Here is an 11,575-nt window from a genome sequence, read left to right as displayed (position 1 = left end):
TTTGTTTTACCTTTACTTTCTGCGTTCGTGTAGTTATTGATACAGACACAACAATATATATGATATATATATATATAGATGTATATATATGCATATATATATATATATATATATATATATATATATATATACATGTTATCCTTTTTTTAAACATAAAGCGCTGATCATTGAAGACAAGAAGCAATGAAGCGAGTTCCACTTATTGTTATAGTAATATAGATTAACAATTTATCAATCTGAAAGCAAATTGCTAATATCGAATTAGTAATATTAAAATGAAAACGTATGGATATATGTTGTGTAAAATAGATGAGAATCCAAGCATTAATAAATGTATACAAAATACGTACTGAAAAGCGAGAGCAAACATAGATTATGCACGTCTTTCTCTAGAACATCGAAAGTTTTATGCAATGAATTGGAATTGATTAATGTGTGTTAATGTTTAATTATATATTCCTCATAATTTAATTTTATATATCTATGCATATTTATAAATGCAAAGTGGAACGATAAAAGTTTCGCCATAAAAAAGACGGCATGATTCCATTTCAGTGTGATGAGAACTGGTTTTCCTTTTTGTTGCAGACCATCAACTAGGTGATCAGTTGGGTACAAATGTCAAGAGTGATAGGAACCTGCTAGTATGTCTGAAATTGGCACACTATTCTACGAGCAAGATCGGAGATGCGCCGTTATCTAACTCATGCTCTCTACTGATCCAAATTATGATAACATGACTATTGCTATAAACCTCAAATGCAATTCGGACGGTTCAACGCTTTAAGGCATACCTCAACGTATCCAGTGACACATGAATATGATCTTTGGTGTGGTTGCCAGTGAGGGCCACATAGTGCCATACCACATCTTCCAAGTGTGTTTAAAAGTCAACCCTAAAGAGTACCTAGATGTGTTCTGAGTGTCGTGATGTACTGGTGCAATTAGATGGCCGCTGGTAGACCCTGACTGTAGTATCAGGACTTGGCGCTGGCCACAAGTTTAAAAAGACCTAGGCGTAACTTAGCTTCGTATCATGCTCTTACCGTCCCGGCTCCACAAACATGGACCCGCTGGACTACTTAGTTTGGTCACATGAGAACATCACCCACATGGCATCCCACAACACCAAAGCCTCCTGTTGGCGCTCGTGGAAAAGGCATGCTCACAGTTTCGGGCCATCTATCAGGACGCTGATTGAGGCTGAAGTGGGCTATATTAAAGAGATGTTAGCTCTACTAAATAATCAAGTTACCTGAATTGATTTTACAATAACAATTTAAAAGAATGATGTACATTTTTAAGGCGACTATTTTACCTTTCTTACCCGTATATATATATATATATATATATATATATATATATGTATATATATGCATATATATATATATATATATATAAATTCAGAATGTGTGAGAGAATATATATAATTATTTCCCACAGCCGAACCAACGTCACCAGTTTTAACCCAAGCCGACGGCTCACCAGTAGGAATTTTATACTCGAAAGAACAATGTCACCACAACAAGCTAACCTTACGAGTAATCAATAGAATGGGAAATAATTATATATATATATATATATATATATATATATATATATATATATATATATATATATATATATATATTCTCACACTTTCTGGACATTCTATTGATTACTCGTAAGGTTAGCTTGTTGGGGTGACATCGCCCTTTTGAGTATATGAAATCCCTACTGGTGAGACGTCGGCTTGGGTTAAAGCTGGTTTGATACCTCGTCCCTTGTTTGATATGATGTAGGTTCTTTCCACTGTCGGATCTGTGCCGCGGGTTGCTTGATCTGTGTAAGTTAATAGACATTCTTGCGTGTGTGACGTATTTGCTCAGTTGTTAGCATGCAAGAGGTTCGGGTTTCAAATCCTGAACGCGGATGTGTCTAACTGATGAGCCTTAATGAAGGCGAAACTCGAGTCTTGGACTTCCTGATTGTTGATTTTCTTCGCTCTTTTGGGCTGCGACGTTGGTTCGGCTGTGGAAAATGATTATATTTTTTTTATTATTATTTACTAGCGTAAATTTTTAGAAAAAAGCTGCCTCTTCATGTGACATATTTAATCTTGTAGTATCTATATAGATTGCAATGAAATCGAGATAGTGGCTGAGATTTGATCGGCAGGTTGTAGAAAGTTAACATAATACTTATTTTAAAAGGGAAATATCGTCAGTTGTAAACTACAATGCACGGCCAAGAGGGTCATCGAGAAGATATATCAAACAAATGAAGTTCAAAGTGAAATAAAATTCCAGTGAAATAAACTAAAACAATAACAAACCTAACATCGAAGTATCTGCCTTTTCAATAAAATAATCGTGGCACGCTCTTGAGATCACCCTTTAAATTGTAACATTAGTTTGGACAATGAATCATTGTCTATATTTGATGAAATACGAAGTTATTTCAAACACTTGACAACGGTTTTGACGTGTCTTCTATATTCTAAAAACACTGTGTCATCAAACTCAGTATTTGCTATTTCAAAAGGTCGCAAATGTTTGTATTCAATGAAAAATCCAAGGAAACTAGAATGCAGATCAGCAAGCATTTATCTATGGAAATCCAATATAGATACGAGTTCGTTAATAGAAATACATTATTCATATTATTTAAATTTTTCGAGCTACTGTTCTCATGTTGAATCTTATTTTACAAAGTTTCAATCCAACTTTCTTTAGACGTATCTCATCGTATTCATAAATCAGTCTGCTGGATTCGGGAATTCAAACGGGGCCTTTTATTTAATCCACAGGGGATGCATGCGCTGGTTCCGTCAGCAACCCCGTGGATGACATCCTAAAAATATTTGAATCATATTTTTGAGTATCGCCCGCACTTAGGATTGAATCTTGAATCTATAGAAGACAGTAACTTACTACTAAAGTAACCATGTATGGCATCCTATTGTTTTTCTTTCTATGCCATTCTCCATTACCCCAACTCTTCGATCAAAATATTAATTTCTTTTGTTTTAATCAAATCAATTCAGCAATTGGTTGTACCGTCTGGTTTTACCCGAAGCCTCAATTTTCGTGTGTGAAATACATCCGATATTTTCTAACGACGTCTGTCATCTATGCAGCAATTTGGCTAATGTCACGGAGAAATAAGAATAGGCGCAAGTTATATGTTATTAGAGATATTCACACCCAGACAATAAGTCATATATTTTTTAAGGGAGTCACTAATTACAAAAACCTTCAGACCACTCGAATAAAAGAATTAAGGAGTATAAATTATTCGGTGAGATCTCAACCTAATGATCGACACTGATAGTAATTAAGAATTTGTTTACATTAGACACAAAATATAAATGCTATCATTTTGACGTTAGTTTGCAAAAACTCAAACATGTTCTGCTTAATCAAAAACATAAATACCATCATCATGTATTAATAAAAAATGTATATTTTTGGATTGGCTACTTCGTGTAGAAAATTACTAACACCCGTAAGTATCCTGTACCTCTATAATGCCACCATTCGCCCATGTATGGAGTATTGCTGTCACATTTGGGCTGGTGCATCTGCTAATAGTCTCTCGCTCCTAGACAAGGTTCAAAAGAGAGTCGCAAATCTGATAGACCCTGAACTGGCATCTACGCTTCAGCCTTTGTCCCATCGACGTAATGTTGCATCCCTCTGCCTGTTCTACAAGTATTTTAATGATGAATGATCTGGTGAACTGCAGACACTTGTGCCCCCACGACGTATACACCCTCAACAAACGCGACAGGCAGCTAAATCCCACCCCCACACAGTAGAGATCCCTAGATGTAAAAGATCTTTCTACTCCAGTAGTTTCTTCGCCAGAACCGCTAAACTCTGGAATTCTATTCCAGGCTACTGCTTCCCTAACTGTACTGACATGCAGAAATTCAAGTGTAACGTGAACCGACATCTTGCTGCCCAAATCCCAACATAGTACCCCAGTAGTTGTTGCTCCTGATAGTAGCCCCCTACACCAAAGTGGCAATGTGCCTTGTTTGGGGTGAATATGTTATAAAAAATCATATTGATTCTTTCCAGAAATGCATTTGATACTTACCGGATAAACCACGAATACGTTACCAATATTCCGAAGTGAGAGTGGTTATTGTGAAACGCACTGAATATGAAATTAGAAACACAAAAGTTGTACAGTCTGTATTATTAACTGTCACACCACTGTCAGCAAGCATAAATGAAAACGCATTCTACAAAACAATAAAAACAAACATCAAGAATATTTTTTAAATCTAAAATCTTGAGGCATGAAATTTGTTTTTTATTTAAATTACTATTCAACATTATATAACAAGAAAAGAGTTGATGCGCATTAACACCAAACACAAAACCAAACCGAACTCTATCAATAAAGATCTGAAGATAAAAAAATCGAAACCATATAATTATTTCGCCGAAAGTATAACAGTTAATAACCAGAACCGAGTTGATATGTATTAAAATAAAACGACTAAACCAATGTACATAAATAATTTTTGAAAATATAAAGACTTTAAGAATAAAAGACATTTTTCAAAAATTATTGTATTCAGCATTATATAACAAAAACATGCTAAAACGCTAAAAAACGAAACAAATAAGCGAAACTCAGCAATGGATTATATTTTATATATATATATATATATATATTTTACTTTAATATGAAGCTTCATAATTTGTGTATTCATTCTTTTTGCGGACTGTTAACCTCATCTTTATAGTTTTTCACGTATCGCTACCTTCCAGCAAATTTATCCATATTAACGGGATAAGAATACTGAGTCTCGTAACTGCATTCGTAACCCGATGCGAGCATTTTCTGAAAATAGCGGTTTCAATCCTATCCACGAAGGCCAGAGGATTAGTTAGCCATAGCGTGGTGAGCAACAACTATGGAAGGCAGTAATTACTGGAAAGATAGTTGCAGGACTTATTATTCTTATTCCACCGGAAAAAGGTGTTGGTCGAAAGGTGATGAAATGACAGCAATTATAAAGGTGGGATAATAGTACGCAAACGAATCGTATACAATTCATGAATAAATATTTTAAACACAGAACTTGAAGCGTGAAATAGTGCTCAAGATGTCTGCATTCAGCATTATATTACTAGGTAAGAACAACTAAAAATCAGTAACTAACAAATATGAGAAACACAGTTCAAAAGTGTATTAATACGCCACGTGATTAACACGTGAAGCATTGGCGGAACGATCTTATTTCACAAGCCTATTTACTCTCTGAGATTAGTATTGAATTGTTTGCACTGCAGTAGGCTGCCTGCAAGATTGTCTAAATTGTATTTAAACTTGGAAAGTGGCCATTATCTTGATATTATCTTTATATTACGAACTTTCGTTCAGCCTGAGGCGTATACACAAATATAAAGTTGATGAAAACTGAAAAACGAAAACAAAAATAAATAACTTGAAATGAGAGAGAAATATGAGTTGGATGCGTATATATCCGCATACATACGCGTGTGTATGCAAATAACCGCACATACATATGTGAACATAAGCATGCATGTATATAAAGAGGTAATTTCAGCAAATTGATTTATGCTTGCACAGATAAACACATCTAGACAGTATTAAAGCTGATATCAGCCGTTCAGACATATTTACATATGAACAAATCGATATAAAATTTATATATTTATATATGTATACATATATATATATATATATACATATATTCATTATTTTTGGTTCTTATTATTATCATGTTTAAAAAACCAGGTAAAGTGATCAATAAATGTTTACATACTCGATACAGAACAAGGACGTCATATTCCAAACATCTCGTAAATGGCGCGATTTATTTTAGTGCTTATTTATCGTATTACACACATCACGCATATTAAGCTATGAAATTGACACGGAACAAGTATGCTATATTCCAAAAATCATAGAAAATGGTCAATGAAATTTTTGTGAGCAATTATAATGCCGCAGCAACTAGCAGGAAAAAATCTGACTTGGTATTTAAAAAGTAAGAAATACGGATAATCCTTTATGATGTACCTACTCAACACAAGACAAAGCTGCCATATTCCAAAACTCACGCCAACTAATCAATAAATTTCAAGTGCTCATTTGTAATAACATTTATCAAAAAAACTAAAATATTGAAAAAAACTCTCGACACAGAACAAAGATAGAATATTACAAAAACTCCGAACCTTCATCAAGTAATGTCGGTGTTATTATTATAACAATAATTTCAAAGACAAAAAACAGATAACGATTTATGAGGTAAGTACTCGACATAGGACATATATGTCAGATTCCAAACATCACCTAAACTGATCGAGTAATTTTGGTTTTAAAAGATGGAGAGTACGGCTGATGAGGCAAAGTTCTGTAGCCACTCCCTTGAACTCATGCAAAATCGATTTGCACGACTTGCGGTCGGGCATCGTAGGGAAGGAGAATAGAGTATTTTCTATTGAATAATGCTGGGGTGGTGTCGAAATTTCTGATGCATTGCATGCATTTGTAAACGATAATTTCGCCTGCATTTAAAATAAATATAATGAATGAGACTGGTAGCAGCCCACCAAAAAGTTAGTATTACGTTTTGTGTGTAACCTCTGCTTCGGGAAATGTCGCGGAGGTTTTCGGCGTCTAACCGCTTAGCTGTGTGCCGCTGGTTATCTTAAAGAAACTGCCCATTATCGCAAGTCAAAACCCAGTCAAGAAACGTGTCGTTTTTGTTGCGTAATAGAAAGGGAGATGAAACTTCATAATGACGTTTCTCTCGGTTTTTGTTCAATAGTGAAGCACAGATTATCAATTTTTTTTGTTTTGCAATCTCTCTCAAATTGTTGAAAATTGTCGTACATGTTACGTCTAATGAAGAAACAAGTGCTGGAACAGTTGTGTCGGGATTAGCTTTGACTAAGACTTTTAATTGATCGTTGTAGACATCCGATGACACGCCGATGCCCTCATCAATTTCAATGCTCTCGTCACGGCCAGGAAATGTCTTAAACCACAAACGTGCTGTGCGCTCAGTAGTGGTTACTAAGCAAAAGACTTTTTGATATCGACAGTTGTTTCAGTAGCTTTTCGACCTAACTTGAATGTAGATAAGAAAATCGTTCGAATTTGTTTTTTTGTTTTTTTCTCATCTTGTATTCAACTTTCGGAAAAGGAGAAGTAATCGTTTAAAAAAACTAATTCAAACGATTAGATGAAAAAAAATGTTCCTTTATATGATATATAAAGTAAAAGATTTTAACGAAAACTTATTTGAAAATATATCATTTTAAATCATAATTAAAATTTCCGAAAGAATTCTCTTCTCAAACTAGCAGATTTACTTTTTTATAAACACAAACATTACGATTTAGTGTAAGTTCCAGACATGCTTGAAGCTGTTTTCGATATAAAGTTATTATTATTATTATGTATATATATATATATATATATATATATATTTAGTGATGTGTGTTACTTATTGTATTAAATATATATATATATATATATATATATATTACTTTTGGAGTAGGGTAACTGCTTAAAAAAGTCCCGGAAGTTGCTTGTACAGTTAAGGATATAATAACACATCATCTAATATATGTTCTGTGATTATGACTTACTCCCATGGATTACTTAATGTATGTTCTGTAGTCATGATACTTTGCTCAGATTCAGCCTCTGATTTTCTGGTTTTGGGGGATGGAGGAGATGACGTAATGTCTGTTAAGTTGTCATATTTGTATCGTACCAGGCGTTGGCACTTTCATTTTCGGTAATTGAAATTATATAAGATCGGCTCTGAGGCTATAATCCGCAACTTTTATGTTTAATGTTTAACATCTGTTTATTTGTCATATAATTATCCTTTTCGGTAGTTATGTTTATGTAACATCTGATATGTCCGCATGGTACTTCAATATATTACTAAAGGGCGCGTTTTGGTATGTAAAGAAGTAGGGAAAATAGTGCGTGCGTTTTCTTTTGTTATACGTCGTCCAAAATATATTTCCTTATCAATATTATAAAAAGTCATTAAAAAATAAATAGCGATTAAAATGTTTCAGCGGGTAATTCGTTCATAGGTATCCTTGTCACTCTACCTTGTTAATTGACCAAACCATTTCTAACAAGAGTTTTCAATTATAATATTATATATGCTTTAGTGCTAGTCCTACTTAAAATTTCCGAATCGATTTTTATACTACACATTGATCTTACCGAAAAAGTCAAGGACCTATAAAATTAGTAGGTCACCGGAATGCTGGGTACAACACTATGAAATATTTATTTACAAAAATACAATAAAAATTACCAATTGAGTAAATTAGGCAAATGTTCAGTAAAAATATGCATGGATAATGGGTGTCTTTGATCACAAATATTTACAATTCTCTATCCTTCTCTTAACTGGAAGATAGAGTACCCGCAATGCAACATTCACTAAAAGAATTGTCTTTCTTGTGTTAAACCCAAATTTACATAAATGTTACGGAATCATAAATATATATAAAAATAAACTTTGATCATCACTAAAATGCCGGATCTTAGACAAAAGGCCAAGCAACCATAACAGGAATAGACGGTTCAAATGTTGAATTACATGTTTGCAGTAGAGTAAAACAAGAAAGAGAAGAAGAATTTTGGCGAAAATAAAGAAAAGTTTCGGAGAAATACGATTAAAAGAAGGGATGGAAAGTGGGAAATGTACAGAGTAGGTTAAAGATAGAAAATTTTAAGTAAAGATGTTACAAACATTATTTAACTTGTATTTAATGTTATTCGGTCGTAAAACACGCATAAATATTTTATTTTAATTATTACAGGAACTGAGACATAATCATATATGTATTATGCTTTTTTTCCTAAATTAAAACAAATACTCGAACTGAGAGGCAAACAAAAATTTAATGACGCTAAGTCAAGTACAATAACCATAAGTGTTGCTTGACGCGATTTAAAAAAAAAATTAAAAAAATACTCATTATTAATATATTGGGAACTATTTGTGCATGCGCATTCGTGAGACAGTTGAAAAACAGACAAAAACAAGATGGTTCTTAAGTACAAAATTTTCGATTTTAACACATTAGCAGACCTTTTTATGGATGGAAACTGTTAAAAAAATGTTCATATATCTGAATACCATATTTTCAAATTTTCACGTCTGCAGGTCAAAAATCCGTTTAGTATGGTAAGTGTCCTCACAGACATTTCCACTGTTATAGAATTTATAGATTTTATTTAAATTATTAAAATGATGTTTAATTCTTGGACTTTCAGTGTAATAAAACGGTTCAAAGAAGACTTATTTTCCATTCATTTCATATTTTTTCCAAACAAAATATAAATAAATAACTTGACATTAATATATCGTGAAGAAAACGGATCAATAATAAGAAATTTGCTAGTCAGAAGTAAATATATACTCATAAGCTGTAATGCTGTTTGATCCGAGTTCGAATGTCCAACAATGGACTTTATATATTAGATATAGTTATCAATTGATAGCTGTTTCACTTAGAACAAAGCCTGGATGTACAGGGTTTTTTTAAGTTATATTTTGAAACAAATTCGTTAGGAGAGTAATCACTATTTGCTTCCACGAAAGAGAAATAAATATTAAAAAGCGCAAAATAGAGAAAAAAGTATAGAATATACATGAAACGTCGGGATGCTGGTGTTACATAGTGCACATGAAGAACTGAATAAATAAAATTCAAAGACGCATGGGAGAAGGCTGAGAAAAGAGAGGTAAATAGAGTAAAGGAAGAAAATGAGTTTGTATTTGCATCACAAACAGTGAGGGAAAGAACGGAAATAGAATGAGAGAGAAGGTATGACTATAAAACTCAGAGACCGTTTTCTCTTACTTTCAGTAAGGGATCTTTTTCGCTGGAATGGTCGCTAGGCAAATAATTTCGCCTTCATTAATTGGAATTATAAACTGTGATAATTTCTTTGACAACAGGTCGGATAAAAATGAGGTTGACATTCAAGGTCAAGTCGACCTCATTATATCATTCCAAAAGGTTTGCTTTCAAACAAGAGTCATAAACGGTCACCAATAATCAGCTGCTGATGATAGTAAAAGACGGAAACTCTTTTGCTGAAGCAAACTTTGTTTTGTGAATTTTAACTAGGATATATTAAAATAATGGAAAAATACACACATTTTTATTTCAAAAATAAAAAGTAGCTTCATATGAAAATACTTAATATTATGTGAATTTATAAAAGTATGTAAAATAATATATAATACTTATATGCATGTGCATATATAATTAATATTTTTAACCAAAATTTAAATATACAGTAAAACCACCCTGGATACGGCAGTAATCATTTTGGAATTGTAAGGTGAAATCGCCGTATGACGGGACAGAAGCTTAATTTGATACAGCACATATTTAAAACTAGTAACAAAATACAGTATACTATATAATACACATGTATTTAATCAAATACCTTCATAAAGCATACCATAAGGAAGGACAAATACTGTAACCATAGGACAGAAAACATTGTATTCCACATCATAATCTGAAAAACCGTATCCCGGGGCAAAATAAGGCGAATTATGCTCTTTTTTTATATTTTGCTGTAGTTATGTTTACGAAAAGATTATATATATATATATATATATATATATATATATATATATATATATATATATATATATATATATATATATATATATAGTATTACAAAGAACAACGTGTGACAATCCCAATATTTGGGCGAAGTACCGGGGACAAAGTGCATAATGAATCATGAAAAATTCCCATTTTAAGCCAAATATTGGTAGGATAAATTCAGACAGGCCAGAAACAGTATACGTCATTTTAGCTAAATCGCAAATTCTATGGGGAAAGCTTTATTCCTAGAACTACACGCCTGTGAAACTGTATTTCTTTTCCTTCTCTTTAACTGACTACAATATAGTTGTCATCAAATCCAACGTAAACACATTCTTAGTGAGCCATTCCCTTAAGTAATACAATATTCCAAAATGTTATCACTCACGGTTACTATGACATGTTCCCTTGGGAAACCGTACATTCATTAACCTTTATACGGGGCTTGATTAGTGGTGACACCTTTGTAAAAAAAAAAGCTATGAACTTATGACAGTATGGGGGTTACTTATTTGCTTCCCCCACGAAAGTTCGTTTTTAATGTGGGTTATAACCAGCTCCCCCCCAAAGGGTCCCTTTGGCAGTATCAACATAAATAGTAAGTGTTTCAGTATGAAGGGGTTCCTCTATATTGACCAAAGACAAATTACAGAACAGATACTACCCGGCCGTAGAAGTAAAATGAAATTTGCCGCAATCGCGAACTTTTTCGACTTACATAAGTCGTCCGCAGGCTAGTGATGGAATATAGTATACACACGTATTTCAATCACGGACAAAAACAAACTCTCAAATAATATTTATTATTTATTAGAAAAATTAAAAATAATCCTACATCTTACGACAGTATGCTAAAACCTAGAAATTCTGTGTACATCTTTAAATGCCCCATAAGAGAGTATGACTCCAAATATAACACGTACATCGAACCAATA

Source organism: Euprymna scolopes, chromosome 3 (assembly GCF_053919585.1).
Source record: "Euprymna scolopes isolate OS-2025 chromosome 3, ASM5391958v1, whole genome shotgun sequence".
Taxonomy (NCBI): domain Eukaryota; kingdom Metazoa; phylum Mollusca; class Cephalopoda; order Sepiida; family Sepiolidae; genus Euprymna; species Euprymna scolopes.
The sequence above is the reverse complement of the archived record's forward strand: the minus strand, read 5'-3'. Positions refer to the sequence as shown.